The 23,429-nt window shown below is 36.2% G+C and overlaps 1 pseudogene; it reads right to left on the reverse strand.

Moving 5' to 3' along the window:
* The window catches only part of LOC109104379, a 248,414-nt pseudogene that overhangs the window by 99,677 nt on the left and 125,308 nt on the right, over positions 1 to 23,429 (reverse strand).

Here is a 23,429-nt window from a genome sequence, read left to right on the forward strand (position 1 = left end):
CTGACTCAATACAGGGGACATTCATCATCAGGCAAGCATGAAGTATGATCGAACTGAAGATTCGTAGGCCGGATTTGCTTATTTGGCTTTCAGCTCATGCAGCCATAGAGGAATTGCTATGCAGCGTTGCATCTTTTGGTGCGTCATCCCTCACAGATTATTTGATTTTACACAACGAAGAACATTTATTTATTTATCTAATAATGTACACAACTGCTTTTCTGGTAGTGTTTATCAAAATATATATAACAAAACATCTGCAGTTGTTACACACACAAAAAAAATTATGGCAAAAATCAAAGAGGTGCTCCAAAGCATCATGGGAACGTTTGTGTTTTCAGAAGTCTAAACGTGAAAAAATTATACAGCGCATTTTTCAAATCAGTATTCGATCATTTTTCATGTGTCCCCAGGCTGTAGCAAGTAAAAGAGAGTAAAAGGAGAAAACCAATCTGGGTGCGTTCATGCTCAAAGACACACACAAACAAACTAATACAAATAAATTTTCAGGCGGACACGCTAACACACATATGCAAAGTACACACACACACACACAAACACACAGACACACACATGCCTCAGAACGCCGCAGGCTTTCTATTTTACAGAAGCCGCATGAATGGGAAAGTTAATGTAGCATTGAATAAGACTAAGCTGCTCAGCTGTAACACTGCCTTGAGCTCATGAACATATTGCATCATTTTTCTTCTCCAGCAGGTTACCATTAAATTTGAATTTGTTGGAAGTTTTGTGGTACCATTTACAATGTGCCCCAGCTCAATAACCTTTTGTCTCAATGCAAATGTTATGCCTTCCAGGTGGTTTTCATAAATATTTGAATAAGTCTGAATAGTGGCAGAGACTTTCAGCCAAACCACCATATCAAGCTTTTTATTATTTTGTGTAGTTGGTGTTAGATGCTCTTTATTATTATGGAACAAAGGACCGTGATGTGATGAATTTAAGGCAGCTTTTGAGAAACTGGACGCCACAGTTACATAACATGTTTCAGACATGGTCAGCCTTTGATGATACTGTCATTTCATGGAGAATTGTGTGCCATATTAATATATAGTAAATACATTTTTAATTAACTAAGTGTTAATAAATGTAAATTACATGAAAATTATATTTATTAATATGGCACTCCCAATCATCCATAGTCATCCCCCACATAAATAAAGAAATACTTGTATTAAGATGTAAGATGTAAGCACGTGGGAAATGTTTTCTAAACACAGACATCAAATTAAAAATAGGATAACCCACATACATATTTAACTGTGAATGTGGTTCAGTGCAGTTACAGCACTACTAATGTAAGACTCTGCGTCTGACATCATGTCAAAATCAAAATCATGGGACGTCTAGAATCTTTTTGGATTCGTCAAAACTGTGCAATCAGTGAAAGCAGCTGACATATTGTCTCTATTTCCACTGAAACAGTTCATGCTGATGTTTCTTATTGGAGCGTGTAAACATGATGCCATCATGTACTGTACATTCAACCATCTGCAGTGGATTTCTCAAATTTAATAAGAAACCCACAGCCACTGTTCCTGCAAATCCAGCCAATTTGGAAGGCAAATCAGTAATTGTGCTTAGAGTGTGTGTATGTGTGTGTGTGTGTGTGTGTGTGTGTGTGTGTGTGTGTGTGTGTGTGTGTGTGTGTACAAATGTTCGTAAGTGGGTCTTCTGGCTGATGGCCAATGGTGGAAAAGAGAATCTCAATCCAGTCATCATGTGTTCCACTAATGGAACTGAAGGTGCATTTGCTGCAAGCAATTCCACAGCTATTTCAATTATGGACTTTCTGCTAATATTAGTACAGCTATAATATTTTATATACATTATAGTTTTAATATTTTATATTTGAATGAGTATTTCTGTCAAAATCTTCATATTTAAAAATCATTACAACTATCTCTTTTTAAAAGATCGCAAATGTGTCTTGTTTTCATTATAAATGAAAATAATGAAAAATACACTTATATTAAAGAAACACTTTCTGAAAATGTCTTAATATTTTTATATTTATTTAATATTGATATTTTATGGAGAGATGCTTTACAAATACATTTGTCTTGCAAGGTATTTGTCCTGTTAGATATTGCAACATGGCAACAAGTCAAAAAATTAAGAAGTAAAATAAAAATACATAAAAATTTAATTAAGCATGTATTACTATGTCACCAAGTGGAATTGCTCAAATAATGGCTTTTTTCACATTGATTTTTAATCTCCTGACTACCACTGGTCCAACAAACATCATTGGTTGAAACACAGACAGCTTACTTATAGTAGTCTCGGCATATTAAGGTGGGTTAAAACATGGAAGTATTTTAATATGTATTTAAATTATTACTTAACTGTTTGTGCTATTTGTTGTTTCTTAATTTTCTCCTCGATCATGGTGCTGAGATAAAACCGTCACTTTGTACAGAATTATGTCTTAGATCTTGGCTTATATTGGGTCTGTTTGTGTGTGTTTGGTGGGAAACGGAACTCTAGTCAGTATTTTTTTTAACAGGACCCTTGAGACCACTGTAACAACTGCCAGGTGCTTCACTGTGAGACTGAGAGGGAGAGCCAGACACACACACACACAGCCTGACCACCAGTGATTTGTCTCTGAGGATTTAGTGGCCTGGTGTGGTAAATGAGTTTGCTGACCTGTAGACTGACCCTGGTGGAGAGCAAGAAAATGACATTAAATAGGAGTCACATCAGAGGCCTGGCTGTGTGTGTTTGTGTCACAAAGGTTATAGTATAATACTCGCCTCTAAAAAGACCATACACAGACTATGGAGAAGATGCACGCTATTACAAACACATGAACACACACACTGACATACACAGGTGTTTCTTCAACTACAGCAACTTTTATGTCTCCTGAAAGCTTTGTCATCATATGAATCAATTACATTTTAATTATATATTACAATAGTTAACAGTTATTTTAAATTGTAATTATGTTTTACAATTTTACTGTTTATACTGTATTTTTCATCAAATAAATGCAGCCTTGATGAGTACAAGACAGCATTTTCAGAAACACACAAAAAAGTGTTTTTAATACTTTGTTTCTGAAATGTCTACGGGGCCAAAAGTGGCCACGGTTGAAGAAACACCCCCACACATGCACACAGCTGTACCTCTGCGCTACTGAGCCCCAGGCTCCGTGTTTATTGGTGAGGATGTTGAGGATCTTCTGTTTCAGCTGATTGGCTGTCACATGATCACGGTGTTTGGCGGCGCTGATGAGGTGATCACACATCGTCTCCTCTTCTTTTCTGTCTGCTGCGTACTGTGCGCAGTTAGACTGACAGAAATATGGATGAAAGAAAGAAAGCGAGAAAAGATTAACCACTACAGCAAACATCACAATGAATCAGTTTTCTGAAAACAACAACTCAGTTGGATGAATTGAGGGACAGGTCATCCAAAAATGAAAAGTGTCATAAGTACCTGAATTTCGTTCTTTCTTATGCAGAACACAGAAGAAAACATTTTAAAAAGGGCTTATTTTCCATTCAACGAAAATCAGTGAGGTCTAGTGTTGTTTTGACTTTCATTTACCCCACTGACTTTCATTACAAACAGTTAAAACAATCTTCAAAACATCATCTTTTGTCTTCTGCAGAAGAAAGTCGGTTATACAGGTTTGGAATGACGTGAGAGTGTTTTCATTTTCTGACAGTTCCTTTAAGAACCAATAATGACTTCCATTACTTTACCATGTCAACATACAACATATCATACCATCTACTTATGCTGATATTGTTCCAATCCTGAGTATGTTCTTTTTTTCTTTCTTTTTTTTTTTTTTTTTTGTTCTGTGGAACACTAAAGAACATATTTTAAATGTCTCAGTGTTTTAGTTATTGAGGTCTGTGTTGTTTCGGACATTGACTTTCATTGTTGTTGGCGAAAACAACTAAAACATTCCTCAAAACATCTTCTTTTGTGTTCTGCAGAAGAAAGAAAGCCACAGAGGTTTGGAAAGACATGAGGGTGTTTTCATTTTTGGATGAACTGTCCCTTTAAGAACAAAGAATGTCTTCCATTACTTTACTATGTCAACATACAACATATATCATATATTTACCACGTACATTCCCATTTATTCATCCTCACGTTGTTTGAATGTCTCAGAATTTTAATTTTTTGTCCATACAGTGAAAGTCAGTAAGGTCCTGTGTTGTTTTGGACCCCACTGACTATCATTATATTGACAAAACAGCTGAAACATTCCTCAAAACATCATTTTTTTTGTGTGTGTGTTCTGCAGAAGAAAGTCAGTCTTACAGGTTTGGGATGACTTGAGTGTGAGTTTGGGTGAACTGTCCCTTTAAAGGGGACATCGGATGCTAATTTTCCACAAGTTGGTATGATTCTCTAGGGTCTTTATGAAATGTCTGCAACATACTTTGTTTATCATGGTTTGGTTTTGTGGGCGGGGCCTGAGCAGTATGATGTAATACTGCTAAGAAAATCAAACCGGCTTGATAATTGAGACTGTTTAGGGTTTTTTGGGGAAGAAAAAAAGGAGTGAGTGGATTTTTATCATTGTAGGGTGGTTGTGTCCACACAATGCTGAGACACATTTATATGCAGACTGCAATTATATGCAATTTTGCATCTGATGTCCCCTTTAAGAACCAATAACATCTTCCATTACTATGTCAGCATGCTACATATATTATAGTACTTTCTCTTTGGCGTTGTAAAGGCACTTAAAATTCGATATTCAATATCGATATTTGATGGCATAGACACTACCAGATAAGAACAAAACTTGAAATGAATTGAGCTGGACAATGACACTATTGTCTTTTGTAGATCTGTTTTATAGCTGAATAGAATACAAACAAACTGAACTTGTTTTATAATGAAACTTTATTTATTTACTGAACTGTCATAGCAGAATTTGTCTCATATTTGAAGAATTCTGCATCACTGATTCTGTTATTTTTCTGCTTATTACTGTGAAACTGTATCTGTGTTGTATAAAGCACTATATCTTAACTTTAAAGTTCACTTTTTACACAGATGGAAGCTAAAAACAGGCACTATAAACAGCATTGAGACTATAAGGCCTCTCAGACTAAGGGTGACATGAAGCAGCCTGCTGACTATATCTTCCCCGCTACAATAAGATTGTCTTCCCACGTGGACCCCAGGGGGGATCTCTTGCTAATATTCAAAATCTAATTTGCTAACACAAGCTGGTGGGGTGCAGGGGAAGAGAGAAGAGGGGTGAGAGGAAGTAATTGAATTTCCTTCCTTATATTTGAATTCTGTCAGATATTATACCTTGACATATTCTTCAAACGGCCGATAACTCAATCTCCCGGTGTCATCTCGCCTTACCATGCGCCGCGCTGACAAATATCAAACGTTATTTATCACTTCAAGGGAGGATATGAGGGTTGAAACTGACACCAGCTTAATTGTAAAACTATCTTAGCTGCTTACAGAATCTTCAATCTGTAGACGGAGGTAATAAAGAAGAGGAGGAACGAAAACCATGCACCCATCCTTCCCCAGGACTTGAGGGGCAAGACGACGTCTTTGGTTAGCTGTGACATTGCCTATCTATCGCCTGCTGCTTTTTATCTAGCAGGTCAAGGATCCTCAAGAGCAGTATATAAAACAACCGTCTCAGACAGGCTGTGTGTTGCAGATAGGAAGCTCATCACTCCATCACTACATGTACTCCTGCATCTGTGTGAAAGAGTGTGTGTTCACCGCATACTGATGTCATGCTCGTGCCCTGAGTTTCATATCATAGATACAGATGATGACAGATTCCACAGTAAGTGCTGCTAAACCTTGATTTACATTTACAGCAACCACTGCATCACTGACAGAATAATAAATATAGGTTGATACTGATATTCTAAGAAGTTAGTGTAGCATTATTCTTCACACTGAATATATTACAGTTATAAGGTACAAGAGACTGCATTCTATTGTGAATACAGATATTAACTAAAGGTTAAAACATGATCTTAACTAAGTACAGAGCTCCCATCTAAACCTTACTAAATACTAAAGTAAAGAACATTTTCTGTCTCTTGATACAAATAGCTGTAGTTTCAAATGAGACATAAACACAATCTCTTAACATTGTTCCTTACTTTTCAGAGGCCACTTATGTATAATTAAGGGAAGAGTTATTAAATGTCTCAGTTCTGAGCTAATATCTGTGGATTAATTCTCTGCAGGAGACATGAGCAGAGGATTATGGGCCTCCCCCACTGCTGGCTTTACTACAGAATTTCTCTCTCGTGTTGTATCGGATTTGCAAAAAAAAAAAAACCTTTCTTTGTAGATTATTTAGGTTTTATATGGATTCAGTATGGGATTAGAGTTCTGATCTGGAATTTATTATAATCAAGTTCACATTATCAGATCTAGCTACTTAATTCAGTTATATAACATAGTAAAATATCTAAATCCTGAACTGATCCATGGGGATCTGTATCTATCTATCTATCTATCTATCTATCTATCTATTGATATATATATATGCATGTACTGTTGGTCTAAAAAGGCCTTGATTCTCAGACATCATCTACCTCAAACTCTGCATGCTTGTGGACGTCCTCAGCTCGCTGTCTGTTGAGGATGAACTCTGCTTCATTGGCCACTCGAACGATATGATCCTTCATGGCATGACAAAGGAGTCTAGAACGAAGAAAATATGGTTTTCAACTGGGAATTTAAAACAAATGGCATTCAGTCAGTCCCTAAACACACATCAAATACACATCTGCACATGACACACAATCCACCCCACAATTCTGTTTGATACCCTTATAAAAAATGCAATCATTCATCTTTTATAGGATCTCTGTTACTTTGTGTTAATTGTCATTTTACACATCATTAAGTCAGCTTTGTTTTAATTAACAAGAACCATGGCGTTCCTGTGGAACGAAATGCTGAGCGTAAATTTCCATTCTCATCCCGAAGAGGGGCTTCAATACAGAATTCAAATGTACATGCTTCTTCAAGTGTTGACAAGCAATAAATAACATTTGGAGCTCAGAGGAGGAAGAAAAAAATAGTACACAACCCAAATCTCAGCATGATAACAGTTCCAATTTAAATCTAGGGCATGACTTTACTTCTTCAGTACTGGCAGAGAAGTTGAAACAGCAGTTTAGCTGTGTATGATAATATGAATAGTACTGTCTGTTTAAAAAATCCACAGCAAAACATTTTTGAGTATTTCTAGAGTTCCAAAAGGCAGAAAGTGTTGTGGCCTTGGTGACTTATATGAGGGTGCAGATGAAACAGAACAGGGGCTCCAAATCAGAGGCACGGGGCGACATACATCCCAAATGGTGACATGGTGCGGCTCATAAATCACAAATGCCCTACTAAATATGGAATGCATCTAAATAAACTGGAATAGACTGTTATATAAACACTCCAAGGCTGAAGGTTCCTTCAGAAATAACTCCACAAGCAAAGTTTTACACAGTACTTTAATCCTTTTCATTTAGTTTGTTATTAGAACAAAAGGAGACTTTCCAAGAGGCCAAACACAACATTAGTCTCATTAAATTGTTCAAATAAACTAGCCAGTTAATATATGGAGTGCATCTGCTGGTTTCTGAAAGAAAAATCACCTTCATTCTGTCCATTTTGTTTTTTCAATAATTACATACAAACCTTCAAAGACAGACCTAGTGTACCATCAGTTCTAAGTTCTTTGTTTTAAAAAATAAATAAATAAATATACACATAGATAAAGTATATGTATACATTAATCAACATATTTATATATCAAAATCCTAATTTATCATAATTATTATATTTTGATACATATTTGTTTTTGTAAACATATTTCATCAGTTAATTAAAAAATACACTAATTATTACGCACTACCATTCAAAGGCTGCATTTTTTTTTATCAAAAACACAGTAAAAACACTAATTTTATGAAATATTGTCACAGTTTAAAATAACTGTTTTCTATTTCTATTTTCTAGTCTTCGGTGTCACATGATGCTTTACAAATCATTCTAATATGCTGATTTTATTAGATTATTTTTTTAATAACAATGTAAAGCCTTGATGATTTTGATCAATTTAATGCATTCTTGCTGAATAAATGCATTCATTTATTAAAAAAAAAAAAAAACTTTTGAATGGTAGAGTATTTAATTACAGATTTCCCTGTGAATTACTGAAAAGAGAATCGCCTTGGTATAAGAGAAGGTACTATTGCTAGTAACAGCCATCCACTCCCATAAAACATTTCAAAATACACATTTGTAATATCACTTAATTTAGCCTTTATAAAGAACAGGAATGCTTCCAGGCGATCACTGTTGTACTCTACTGCCACTGAGGCAAGGATTTAGAATGAGGGCCACTGATAAAGACAGACAGAGACAGATAGACAGACAGGTAGAGAGGGTGAATGACTGATGTACCAGCACCCTGGACAGCGACTATCTCTGCTGACTCAGGCTTATTGTCTGAAAGTATGTTTGTGTGTGTGTGTGTGTGTGTGTGTGTGTGCGCGCAGATGGGTCAGCAGATGGATGTGCAGGCTGAGCCACCCTGGATCAGTTCGACAACAATGATTCAAAGCCTAAACCTGACAAACACATGGACATAGACACACACGCACACAAACAGAATCTTTTCTGAGACAGAAAAGTATAGCTAAAAAAAAAAAAATAGCATGTTGGATATGTTTAAATACTCAAAGAATGTACACATTCTGGACAGGAAGTACATCAGAGGATTTATAAAGCCACTCTCTCTCAACATGCTTATCTCAGCGTATTTTCCACTCTGATCAACCACTTCCACTCAAAAAAAAAAAAAAAACACACACAGACTGTAGCTAAACTAGTGGAATGAGAGGCTTAGGGGCTAATCTGGTTCCCTCCCTGTTCTCTAGTCCACCTCAGAGATGCCATGGTAACCCGACAGCTGAACAGGCCAGCACCAGATAACCAATTTAAAGTGACATTAGCTAGTGATATTTGAGCTAGTAATGGTGTTTGAGGAGCATACGTGAGACTTTACCTTCCCTCGTTGATAAGCTCAATGAAAGCCAGGCCAGCGTTCTTCTGTATAGAGTTCTGCCACTCCTGAAAGAAACAAACATTTTTCATATTTATGTGGATTGTGTTCATTTTTCATCAGTGTGATTAAAGACAGCTTGTGCACCAGGGGAAAAAGTATATCCAAAAGAATATCTAACTGTTGATGTTGATTAAAATAATTTTTCTAAATAATAAAAGTTCTTTTTATTTTTGTTATATAAAAAGTCACATTAAAATCAGCATGGAAATGTTTTACTGGACCCAGACTTTTGATCTTAAAATATTACGAACTATCATATAACTATTGATCAATACATTTCTAAAACTTCAAAAGTGTATTAAAAAAAAATGCTTAATATTTATTTTACAAAAAAATATATATATTTTAATAATTTCTAATTATTATATATCAGTGCTATTTTAGTATTGTTGAGATACTATAACACTATTATAGTTTTTATTTTTATATATTTTTTATTTTAAATTTTAATTTAGTTTAGTAATTTAGTTGTTATTAATTTTATTTCAGTTTTAGTTTGTTATTTTTAGTCCAAGATTAACTAAATTAAAATGAGAAATGTTGTAACCAGCTGAAATAAATATTTAATTAAAATTAAAATATATATTAAAAAAAATCAGTTAATGTTTATTTCACGTAACAAAATGTTATTTATTTATTTATACATACAACATTTTTATATTATTTACATTTATATTATTTATATTATCATTTCTACCACTTTTTTACTTTGATACAAAGGAGACAACACTATGCTATTGATGCATGAAAATCAAAGACAAATCTCACTTTTCATGTCCATTTCCAATCACACTGTATTTTATGCATAAATATTACAGTATTTAATTTTGTGATTTTAGGATACACACAAATATGCATGAAAACGAGATACAACAGTAGCAAAAACATCTGCACACAAAAATGTCTCTATCCTAAAGTCTCATGGTGAGTCTCTAGTGATAGTGATCGCAGCAAATTGGATTGCTATGTATCTGAGAATGCAAAGATGGCTTTGAGGTCACATACAGTCTACGCGATCGAGAGCCAAAGCAATAAAAAGGCTGGAACTCGGCCTTGTGCGTGTGCAAGCATTTTTTCTTCCTCTGTACAAAGATCCGTAAACACTGGAGAGATGTGATTGCTGAATGAAACTGTATCCTTTTGCCCCTTAAACACAGCCATTTCCTCCCTGTGAGCACCCAGTGACAGATCACCGAAGACCTCTGTCTAGAGACTGGCCTTCTCGCCTTGCCTCGAGTGCTTTTGAGGCCTTAGGGAACGTCTCACGCCCTCCCTCTCCCCATTCCCGGGCTCACCTTCCTCTGCTGTCTCTCACACACATACAGCACGGGTCTGGAGATGATTAAAAAGCAGTCGTGCTTCTCACTATGGGAAATTCTCCTCCATTCTCCTGTTTGCTCTCTAAGGTACGAGTTAAGGGGGAAGAGCATAAGCTGTGTTGAAGTTCAAAAGGAAAGAGGGCATTTGCAAAAAGTTGGCCTCAAAAATATTCCATCCCGTGGTGAGAGAGTCAGGGTGAGAGAAGAGGATGTGAACGATGCTCTCAGAATGAGAGTGTTTTAAGCATTTTATACAGACCGTCAGTGTTTTGAGCATTTTATTTTCTTTTATTGTTGTTTTATTTCCCTGTTTCATATTATAATATGACATTCATGTTTTTAAAGGATATATAAAGACAATTTTTTAAAGGTGCTGTTTAAATAAAGCTTTACTTAGTCAGTGATGACAGGGAATGCTGGGAAATATGGCCTTTTCGGTGGTTGGGTGGTTTTAATAGTAAAATACTTTGGCACAAAAAGTACAGTAATTTTTCAAATCAAATTAACAACACCCAAAAATTCAGAACTAACCACACAAATAAAAAAAAAAATAAATTCTACTTAAACAAAACCTAAACCAAAAATTTAAAAAATTTAAAAATTAATTAATAAATTCTATGGAAAGAACCTCTAAAGTTTGACGTCCAAATATTCTTCATCATCATCATTCTCAACAGTCCATGCAGAGCAGCCCATTTATTTATATATATATATATACTTAATTTTATATATATATATATATATATATATATATATATATATATATATATATATACACACACACACACACACACACACACACACACACACACACACACACACACACACACGCACAGATAGATAGATAGACAGATAGATAGATAAATAAACCTCTTATGCTCAGAAAATACTGTTTATGACACGTGTTTTAAAAAAAGTTACATAATGTACAGAAATTAATATATTTTATAATGTGGCTTTAAGGGGTAGTTTGCCCAGAGATGAAAATTATGTAATCATTTACTTCCGTGGAACACAAAAGAAGATATTTGGAAGAACTGTTTTTGTCCATTGGACCCCATCAACTTTCTTTGTATAGAGAAAAAAAAATCTTATTTTGTGTTCCACAGAAGAAAGAAACTAACAGAAGTTTAGAACAACATGAGAGTGAGTAACTGATATCAGAATTGTATTTTTGGGTGAACTATCCCTTTTAGTATAAGATACTTCTGGAGCCACAGTAAAGCTGCACAGCACAACAAAAAAAAAAATTCTAAAATCACACACACTGGTGAGCATCCTCACTATCCCTCACTGAGCCAAAAAGAGACAACACTGAGGCACATCTGGTCTCCAAATGTTGTAACTGACCCAATATGCCTCCCTCTCTCTATTTCTTCTCCACCATTCATTATATACTCCGCAGTCAGGCGGTTCGTCGCCTGGGATCAGCTGCCTCAGCTCAGTGCTTCTTCACTAGCCTCCGCTCAAGTAGATCAGCACCCACGTGACAAAAATAAATAAGGAAATCCATGCAGATGTGGAGCACACTGGCCTGCCAAAAGAAAATGACATCAGCCAAGACAGAGAGCTAAGTCCCAGTCCGCTGTCTCTTCTCAAGTAGCCTTTGCACTAGCACTGTAACAAAACTTTTTTTTTTATCTTCTTTCTCTTCATGCTGGAGATCGAGACTCCCCAGTGGGAGGTGAGTGTGATTGTGAGGGGATTTTGGGGGGCTCAGACAAGTATGCCGTCCATGTGATGTGCATTAGCGATGACATGTACCTCCAGAAGGCTGTAATGCGATCCCGTATGTAAAAAAGAAGATCACGTCCGGCCTGCCATCTTCAGCGAGGGACTTATACTGGGAAAAGCTGACACACTGGGTTTAAGAGCTGATGCAGAGAGTTTATCTTGTATTTTAGCACAAAGGGTTTTTCAAACTGGGGTCCGGGGAGCCCCAAGGGGCCGCAAGGGGGCCCATGGAAACGTTTAACGAAAAATTGTTGGATAAAAAAAATGTAAATAAATAAATAAAACAGAACAAAACAACACTAATGATAAAAAAATAAATAAATAAATATTATATATATTAAATAAAGTATCATTTATGATATATCATTGAACATAGTAAATAATAATTAAAGTGTCAACTGAACAGAAAATAAAAACAATAAACAAACATCAATGTCAACTAAAAGTAAATAGCAATAAAAAAGTAATAGCAATAATAAATATTATTATAAGCACTACTACTACTAAGTTATTAAACGTTATATTATTCATGCTAATAAGAAAGAAAGAAAGGTGTCAACTAAATAGAAAGTAAATATTTTTCAGATAATATGATTTGTTTATATATTTATTTTTTTACAGTATAAATAGCTTTTTTATAGTTATGTATATAAAAAGACAACACTGTTTCACCATACACTAAATGAGTACTTCAGCTTTAACCTTTATATTTGATCCCGAGTTTATGATCTTTTTGTATATTTCTACTTTTTACGTTCTTTTTTTTCCCCAAAAGTACAGGGAAAAAATATGCAAGCCAATTGGTTCTTTTATCCTTCATGTCATGTCTGACAAGTCACCTCCTTGCTTCACTGAAACCCTGAGTACATGCTTTTTCAAAGCCAAAAACTTAATTTCATTCAAACTCCAATCATCTTTTAACCTACGCCTCCAAATTCCAGTCACAGCTGTCAAGCACTCCTATCAAAACTGCCTGCCAAAGCGTACTCAGCTGAGAACGCAGTCATTAGCCAAAAATGTGCCCCACAAAAACTGTGGGAGGAAAACAAATTGTAGTTGTAGCACTTGCGCTTGAGCTGTGCACCTCAGCCAGCCAGTTTTTTTTCCTCCCGCAGCTTTGTAACCCACAAACTTTAATGGCTCTTGAGAATTTGCAGCATCTCAATCCAACCTGTCAAGAGACAGAGGGAGCGCTTTGCTTTTATCTGCTCAGCACTGCTCCCGACATCTGGAGGCCGTCCATCGGTAAATCTCTCCGGCTCCATGCTAGATCCTTTATGTATGTTTAAGCTGCTACACGAAACAGACCCGGCTGACCTCTGCGGCACCCGCTGCCACTTGACTGGATAGAGACACCGGCTGTCTGTGGCCTTAGATGAATAACAGTGATTAGGAGGCATAAATAAAAAAGTGCAAGATGATTATCACTAATTTATTCATAAAAGTGACAGTTTGCGAAACAAAGCAGGTCGTAAGGTCACGAGCGGTGAACGTCCCGCTGTCTGGGTGCATTAGTGTGTAGATGAGAAGGGGAAAGGCTCGAGGTTGTTGGACTTGCAGCAAGGACGTCTCCCACCGTGACATGATTCGTAGTGGGAAGTGGGGTGTTTTCAGTGGTGCTCCAAGCATTTATTAAAGGGATAGTTCACCCAAAAATGAAATCATTTTCTCTTCCCCGTTTCTTTAGATGTTTAAATTGCTGTTTGTATGACTTTAGAAGATATGAAACACAGTGCACAAGTCATATAGAATACTTCTATCATGCCTTTATTATGTTTTTTGTTTGTTTTTTTGGAATTGTCAGCTCATGGTCCCAATCTACTCTCAGTATATGGAAGAAAATGCCATGAACATTCTTAAACCAAATTGTTGTTCAGATGGAAATTATAGGCAGTAAAAGTGTTCTGTGTGGTGCAAAACAAAACCTGCCCCAAGATTTAACAGGAGGAAAAAGCAAATAACTAAAAGACAAACATTATTCTTCATATAAACATATAATATATAAAATAATAAAAAATATACAGTATAATAAACAGTTTTCATACATACATACAACACTAAAGTTCAAAAATTTGGGGTCAGTAAGATTTTTTCTTTTTTAAAACTAAATCAATTAGTTTTATTCAGAATGCATTAAATTGATTAAAAGTAATGACTTATAATTTCAAATAAATACTGTTCTTTTGAACTTTCTATTTATTAAAGAATCCTGCAAAAAAAAAATACATATTATAGTGGTTTTCGCAAAACAATATTAAGCAGAACAACTGTTTTCAACATTTATAATAAAAGGAAATGTTTCTGGATCATTCTGAAGACTGGAATAATGGCTTCCAAATAAATTGCATTTTTAAATACATTAAAATAGAAAAGGGTTATTTATTATTTTTTTCTTTACATTGAAATCTTGCAGACACCAAATCTTTCCCTTTATCTTATTCTCTTTTACCTCCTCTCTGGCTCACCTACGCATCTAAAAAATCAACCCTTTTGTTTTTCAAGCCGTCTGGTTTGGACAACGTTCTAAATCAGATCCTACAGTGAGCCAGTTATGAAGGCTTTGGCTCCAAAGAGACTTTCCTACGTCTGAAAGCCATTTTGGGCCTGGGCTCTGGTTTCATCCCCTCTTTGGGCAATCGATATATCAGGCTGTTTCTACCCTGGGAGCTTCTAATGGCAAGAACTCTTGGAGCTCTGGTAACATTATATGTCTAACAGGGGCGGAGGAAGAGAAAACCAGGAGCTTGAGTCTCAATGTGATGCTTCACTCAGCAATAAATCCAAGTGGCAACAAAGCGGGCAGACAGCATAAAAGAGATATGAGAGAAAAAAAAATCCAAATGTTCAATGCAACAAGGGAAAGGTCATCTGAAATCTTCAAAAGGAGAAGAGCAAACAGCAGGACGCATCCTGAGCGCCACAGCGTCTGGAGGACGCCACCTTTGTCAGGACAAACTAAGAGCAAATGTACAGATCGACTCTCGAGTCAGGAGCTTAGCGGTATGGACTTCATAGAGTCAGAGGTGCCATTCAACAACTAAAAGCTCCCGCCCCGCCGAGCTCCAGACCGGCTGGATTCTGAGGAAGAGATGCTGAGGTAATGGCTTCCTTATGGACTCCCAGCGCAAGAGTGATGGGCTGACAGAAGGTATGTTAAATATCTCCCGCTCTCACTACAACATCGGGACTCTGACCCCTTTGAAAGGGAAGGCTTAACAAGAGACTCCAAAGGTCAGCAAGCTGTAATAATGTCACTGGGATTTAAAGGGAAGACGACTGCGGTGTGTTTACATGAGCTGGGGGTTACACTATTTTCAGTCCAAGGAGGAAAAATGTGGGAAAAGGTAGGAATAATTTAACCCCTATAATGCCTACTGTATAATACTGTATATGATAGACACATTTCTAAGGTCTATGCGGAAAAAGCATAGATTCTGCACAAAATCTACTACTGTGAATGCCTTCTGTCCTCTGACTGATAATTCATATTTTTAATAAGTACAAGGCCTTTATACAAAACCAATCTTTAATGATTTTATAAATTAAAACTAAGAAAAACATTGTCATCTTTTTTTTAAAAAAATGAACACTTACTGGACTGAAGCTACAGTACTTAGGTGTACTTGATTATCCATCATTTTTAGAAAAGTCATGTTAAAATATGAGTACCAAATATGAATTTGAGTTCTCATTGTATTTGCCCTCTACAATAAAAAACTGCAGGGTTTTGATCATAAAACTAAGCATTTACAAATCATCTTACTAAGACATATTACTAAATGATACAGAATGACAACTGGTATTTATTTATAACTTTTTGGCCATATAATTACCAGCAGCTGCAGCAAATTGCATATTTTTGCATAGTTTGGGCCCCTGAATAAAACTGAAGCATTCTTCCTTGAATGTGAGCTCCATATCTTCACTATGTCATGCTATATGAGCAATACATATGCCCGCTGTATCAAATATACAGTAATACTCAACATAAAACATTGTTGTTTTTTTTCATTTCATAAAATAAGATTTTTCAGACTAATACTTCATATGTCAGGCTTTTAAGAGTTCAAATTTGTAACTATATCAGTTAACATCACAAGCGGAGCAGTTTGACACAATCACTTAAGGTTGGCTTTGAGAAATGAACGTGTTAATGACTAGTCATGTTTGTGTATTGCTTTCTGTCATCCAGACAAATAATTCAAGCAGCTTGCGGTGACTGTTAACAATAGACAATGTGTCATGCTGGAAAAATAACATTAGAAAGCTAAAGAAAATGGAAAAAGAGTGACAACTCACCTGAGAGCATAGCAACATAACTAGTTCCACTACCGAGGTGCTTGACTTCATGCACACCAGACCTAGAGGAGAACAGAAAGAAAAAAGACATAGAAATTAATCATTCTGCTTCATCATAATCATAAACACACACAAAAGCCAAACAAACCTTAGCAGTTGTTTGTTTTTACATGTGTTTTGACCTATCATAACTGTGCACGTTCTGCATCTGCGGGGCTTAGTCAAGGGCAGGCCGTCCACATGGCCTCAGAAACGGTTCCAAAATGCAATCATTTAATGTCACACAAACATCCAGGACAGTTCTGATGAGTTATGTTATGAATGTGAGACTGAATGTCTCTTTTCGTCTGTGCGTTATGACTCAGATAGCCAACAGCTCGTGGGGTCACTAATAGTGTCTCTGGAGAGGTCAAAGGTCATCTGCTGCATGCCAGTGTGAGATCAAAAGCCAAGGCCATGGTCTCACTTGCATATTTCTCAAACCTTGCTAGAATAAGGATGCTACTTATACAGATAGAACAATACATCTTCTAAAAATATGTAAGGGCATGAATTTAAGTTGTAAGGGCAGTGAATATAGGCACATCTTTTTTTCCTCATACAGGCACCATTCTCTTGAAATCAAAAGTTGTTTGAGTAAAATATGCCATTTTAAATGAAAAGCCTGTTGTTCATTGAATATAAAGGACAGTTGGTTAACCTCACTGATATACAAGGTAATTGTAAATGACGTGCAGTTATTGAAAGCCATATAAGACACGTTCTCCCTCAAACACACTCACATATGCACACCTGCATTAACATAGCTGATGCTCTTGTTTGCATGAGCCAGCAGAGTCAGAGAGACAGGACTCTAATGAGAGAAAGATGGTGTGGGGGGGGCCGCTATCGGCATGAATGTGGTGTAATGGGACTCAGTGGAAGTGATGGAAGAGTATCTAGTATTGCATCATTATTACTAATGCACATATTTAGGGTTAGGCATTGGAACAAACACCTAACTCTAAGTATTAAACTTTGCCATGTAACTAGTCCTGCATAAATTATAGCTTCATTTGTGTGGGTTGATGAGAAGATATCTGTTGTTAATTTTCTAAGTGGCTGTGGTTATGTTTTTCATTCGGTGGACAATAAAGCAGAAAAAAAATGTTATCAGATAGTTGTTTGATCTCATATGATGTAAGGGTCTGCAATAACATGGTTTGACCAGTGTGATGCTGTTGCGCAAGACTAATTCAGCCTCCCGGTTGTAATCCAACAGAAGATGACACACTAATGGGACATGCAAACAAAGCCGAACCAGTACAGTGTGCAAAAATGCTGTCATGTGTAAAGGCCCTGATATATTCACGGCAAAGTTTTTTCCGTTCTTAGGTTAGAGGTGGGGCAGTTGTAGCCTAATGGTTAGAGAGTCAGACTTGTAACCTGAAGGTCGCAGTTTTGATTCTCAGTACCGGCAGGAATTGCACAAAACAGTAATGCAATGAAAACCACACATCAAAATAGTAATAGTTAATCCCAATAAAAAAACAACCACTCCAGAATCATGGCAGATAATTTTGCACCAAAAAGTACTAATTTTCTTCAGAAATTCTACATTTTTAAATCAAAACCATAAATCCCATTGATTAAATTTGTATACATACAATCTGTGGTAAAAAAAGTCCTGTAAATTGAGCTTTAAATTCAGCTCACTTTTGTCTGACAGCACCACTTGTCTCGTTACCCACTTAAACATCCTTTCACCATGAATGATCGCTCCTAAACCATTCAGTCTGTAAAGTTATGACCGTAATATTTCAGAGGCCAAGAGTTCAAGTCCCAGCAATCTTTCTGTCTCATTTATGAGGGTGAGATGGGGTCGTACACACAGCGATTCCCCACCGGGGTCCGTCTCTTCAGTCAGGTGGCAGGCCTGACCTCTGGATCATGCTTGCTGGACAAACTAAATGCATTCTATTTAAACAGCAAGTCACCGCGCTTTCCAGTTAAGCCTCACTGGTGTGAATGTGACATTGTCAGAGGGCTGAAGCGTCACAGAGTTGGGCAGCCAGCTCTCACAAGAAGTGCAGTGTTCCACCCAGGGGCCTTGCACTCAAACTTCAAGTGTCGGAAGGCTGTCCGAGGGCGAGCGGGGCATAATTTCCCCCAGTGAACGAGTGTCTGGAGGGAGGCCGGGCAGGGGCTTGACCCCTAGTGCCGACCGAGTGATAGATGAAGGGTAATTATGGGTAAATAGGGCGCCTTTGCACCAAGCGAACAGTATTTCAGCTGTGAGAGGTTGAGGAAGAGAGGAAGGGAAGGAGTTGGGAAAACAGACATCACTTCTTCTGGTCATGGGATGGTGTTAACATACTGGACAAATGAGTGTGAGGGTAAAGAGTCATCTATGAGGAAGTCGCTGTTATGTGTTCATGACTGGGTTTTGTTTAGGGAGGATCCTAATGGCAACAGCAATGCACAAGCACAGTCAATGGCATTTCGAGTTGGAAAAAATTAATAATGTCATTTTTATACACACACACACACACACACACACTGTATATATATATACACACACACATAATTCTACTCTTAAAATACATTTTTGATAAATGGCATTTTAAAAATATACATATTTTAAATAATGTCAATATATTTAGATTATATATATATATAGAACATGGTGCTAGCAAAACCAATGTCAACATTTTGAATCCAAGGCAATGAAAAAAACTTGGGATAAAAGCATTTCCTAATGCATAAACGTACATTTATATTACATATAAAAATACATTTTTCAAAATGAAAAAAAGAAAGTCAAATAGGTTTGGAAGGACATCAGGGTGAGTAAATAATGACACAATTTTCATTTTTGGGTGAACTATTTCTTTAAATTTGTTTAGGCTCTGGCAACCACCTACAACACCATTCAAACCACATAGCAATGGGCTAAAAAACACCCAGCACAATTTTGCAACCTCATGCCTTAGTAATTACCCCAAATTTGTTTAGGGAAATCAAATCTTAGGGGTCAAGGTTTATCAGGTTTAGCAAGGTCTAGTTTGCCTCTTCTGGTAGAGTTTGAAACTACACCATCTCAGAGAAAACATTGACTCAATTGACTAGATTTCACTAGTAAAGTCATGAAATTGACACCTTACCCCTGTTTTCAGTAGGCAACCTGAACTGTGATGCTTCCTAATGTGGACAGGATTAAGCACGACTACAAAGTTAAAGACAGAAATCTGGCTGTTATAATTCATAAAAAAGGGGAGTTTGAATCCAGGGCAGAATGTGTGTCTGAGTATTTCTTTCATGAAATGGCTGCCTGAGCTGTAGACACGCATTTTTCCAGCGTGCCGTAATGTGGAGCTACATTAGTCGGAACAAACTGGCTTTGAGCGGTGAGGGGGACGTACACTATGATTTGGCACTGAGGCTGAAAGGTAAAAAAGCCACAAAACAGAGCCTGGAGTGTGGGTTTCTGTTCAATGAGAGGTGCCTTGCCATGTGAGCCATGTGTGAGAAAAGTGTGTGCAAGTATGTGTGTGTGGCCCATCGCACCCAGCTAGAGAAGGGTGATAAAAAAAAAGCAAACAAACAACCAAAAAAAAAAAAAAAAAAAAAAAAAAAAAAAAAAAAAAATACACACAAAAAAAAAAAAAAAAAAAATTATATATATATATATATATATATATATATATATATATATATATATATATACTTATTATATAATTATTAATAATATTAATTATATATTATTCTTTTTGCTCACCAAATCTGCATTTACATATATTTTGGAATATTATTACAATATAAAATAACAGTTTTCTAAGATTTTTCTTATGATATTAAGATATTTATTTATATTTAAAAGTAATTTATTCCTGTGATGGCAAAGCTGAATTTTCAGCAGCCATTACTACAGTCTTCTGTGTCACACAAACCTTGAGAAATTATTAAGAAATTTATCAGTGTTGAAAACAACAGTTCTGATTAATATTTTGGTCAAAACTGTGATGCATTTTTATCAGGATTCATAATGAACAGAAAGATCAGAAAAACAACATTTATTTGAAATGGAAATCTTTTGTAACATTATAAATCTTTACTGTCACTTTTGATCAATTGAATGCATTCTTGATTTCAAAAACTGTATTAACAAAATCTAACTGGTGCCAAACTTTTGCATACGTATATACCAAATAATCCAGTAAATAATATATATATTTATTTTTTAAGTTTATTTCATTTTGCATGCATGTCCCTTGATGATGAGTTCTGAAGCTTTTTATTTCATTTTGCACTCAAGCCCCTTAAAAATAAATTCCATAAACTTATCTGAAGTGCATACAAAAACATTGATATATTTGAGTGTATATACATTGATATATATTCTATAAACACACAAGAAACGAAAGGCTATTCAGGGAAGAAACATAAAATCAATCAAATGTATCTACAGCCTACACCCTCCTGTATCAGCATGAACATGTAATACAAAAGGATGTGCAAAAAAGAAAAACAAAGCGAGGTAAAGAACTCAGCATCAGTACCTTCAATGAGCAGCTCCTGCCCATGACTGCCCAGCAGTGTACGAGAGAGGAAAGGTGCAAAGTCCACAAAGATCTCCCTCAGTAATGGAGCCACCTTCTCCAGAGCTCGCTCCAGTTTAGTGGTGATACTGTGTGGATAGACAAAGCAAATGAATTAAAGAAGCTGGGTAAAAATAATCATTTTGAAGACAAAACCATGAATTGTGATTAATACTTAACCAGTAAAATGGCACACCAACACACGATACAGACCAAACCAAAGCCACATACTAATAACCAGTTGCAGTTAACTTCAGAGTGAACATCCTGGGCTCAAACAACAAAGACAATGTACAAAGCCAGTTTGCAGAAAAGAAACAAGAACTAAATGTACCCTACAGGAGTCCAACCCCACTAGAAAATAAGCATGTTTGTGGTTTTTTAAGGCACACTGGAAGCTGTTCTTGCCTACAGCCTTGGGACCTGACAATGAGCTAAATGAACTTAGCTGAGAAGACTTACATAAAACCCAAAAACACAAAGTCAAGACCAAAAACACAAAGGAGAAATGGACATAACGTTAATGTTATTTTTAACCCTAATTTTTCAAGATTATTCACATTAAATGAGGCTAACTTGTTAGTATTAATACTTTTCGTTGGAATTGCGAAAAAAGCACAGTCCCATACATTTTATGAGCAATCAATGAAGAAATTTCGATATTTACAAATTTAATTTTAAGAATTTAGGAATTAAAGCTTTTAATTTTTTTTTTATTCACTTAAGATATATAAAATCAGTCACAAGGCTCTAAAGGTTTGCATACTTGTTAGTAACTTTTAATACTTTATGCAGTACAGTTCTTATATGGCAGTAGCAATTAATTTAATTTATTAAATAAACAAAGATTAGACCACATTTTACAAGTAATTAAAGCAGAAATACAGATATTTTCAATCAAAAGCTTTGAAATCCAAATGTTATTCAAGAATGACACATAAAATCAGTCTAATGTGTCTAAAGGTTTGTAGCAGTATGTACTGTATGGACTAGTATTCATAGTGTTTTTTTTTTTTTTTCTTCTTTAGAATTCTGACAAACAGTCCATTATTTGTTATTTTAAGTTATTACAAACATAATACCAATTCAAGCTTAATTTTACACAGATAAAATACAAGTAGCTACCACTACTTAAAGTACAAGCATATTTACTATACTAGCATTAAAAAAATATATTGTGCAAAAAAACAGTATTTTGAGGCTTGGGTACCACAATAAACCCTTAACACTGCTAGGGATTTTGTTGTTTAAGCATGCAAATTTACTTGGGTTTGCATGTCTTGGTTGTAAATCTGATGATAATTAGATTGTGAGCTTTGAGAATACTGCGGTTCCTTTTTGGTGTGCTTATTGCAAAAAAAAAAAAAATAATTAAATAATTATTGTGTCATGAAAGTAAGTGCAGAAAATAACTAATGAGACACAGGCAGTGACAGCGTAACCCATCTCTTGTCTCTCGGAGTGCGGGTTAGGCATAACAGCCTCTGCATCCAGACAGTTTCATCATTGACTTCACACCAGTAAGTGCTGTCGGTTACCGCTGCCATGGCAACTGATTTGCGATTCCTGACGCGGCAGAGAAGCCACAAAGAGTGTGTATATATGTGTGTGTGTGAAGTGTAGAGGCCCCTGGAGAGCACGAGAGAGAACCACACACACACACACACACTTTTTCCTATGTAGTCAGACGGTGGCATGTCTGTGAGGTGTCTGTCACAAAGCATTAGACGAGGTGAAAGGATGGACCCAAGGTCAGCACGGTTTCCACACACTCCCCAAAACACCTATGCGCACTGATTTCTCTGCATTAGCGCTCGCACAGCCCTCACTGACAGCTCAAACACCCGTGGTGGGCAGTGAGAGAGAGGACAGACGTTATGTAAGGTGTGGGGTTGTCTTGTTTGTTGCAACCACAACAATAAAACAAAATAAAATGACTGTCGCTCATTGCCCTAAACAAAGGAAAGGCACAATGTCTGTAAACATGAAAAAACAAGCCTGAGTTCTGACCCCCTCTTGTGGCAGTGATAATAAAAACTCAGGACTAGCATGGCTGGGTGAACAAACACAAATGCATCTGATGAGGTGCTGACAGAGGAAGTACTTCCCACTCACAGGCACACTCAAATAAAACAATATGACATTTAAGGGTGCGTTCTGCAGTTATTTTACCATGATAAAGGAGTATTGTGTGAAATCATGTACACTTGATTTCTGAAGGACCATGTGACACTTAAGACAGCAGTACTGAAGCTGAAAATTCAGCATTACAGGTATACATTTTAAAATATTCAAATAGTAATAATATTTAACTTTAAAACATTGAAAAAAATTAAAATAATAATAATTATTCCAAACTAGAAACCACTAGAACAATTTTAA

The sequence above is a fragment of the Cyprinus carpio genome, chromosome A15 (genome assembly GCF_018340385.1).
Source record: "Cyprinus carpio isolate SPL01 chromosome A15, ASM1834038v1, whole genome shotgun sequence".
NCBI classification, from domain to species: Eukaryota; Metazoa; Chordata; class Actinopteri; order Cypriniformes; family Cyprinidae; genus Cyprinus; species Cyprinus carpio.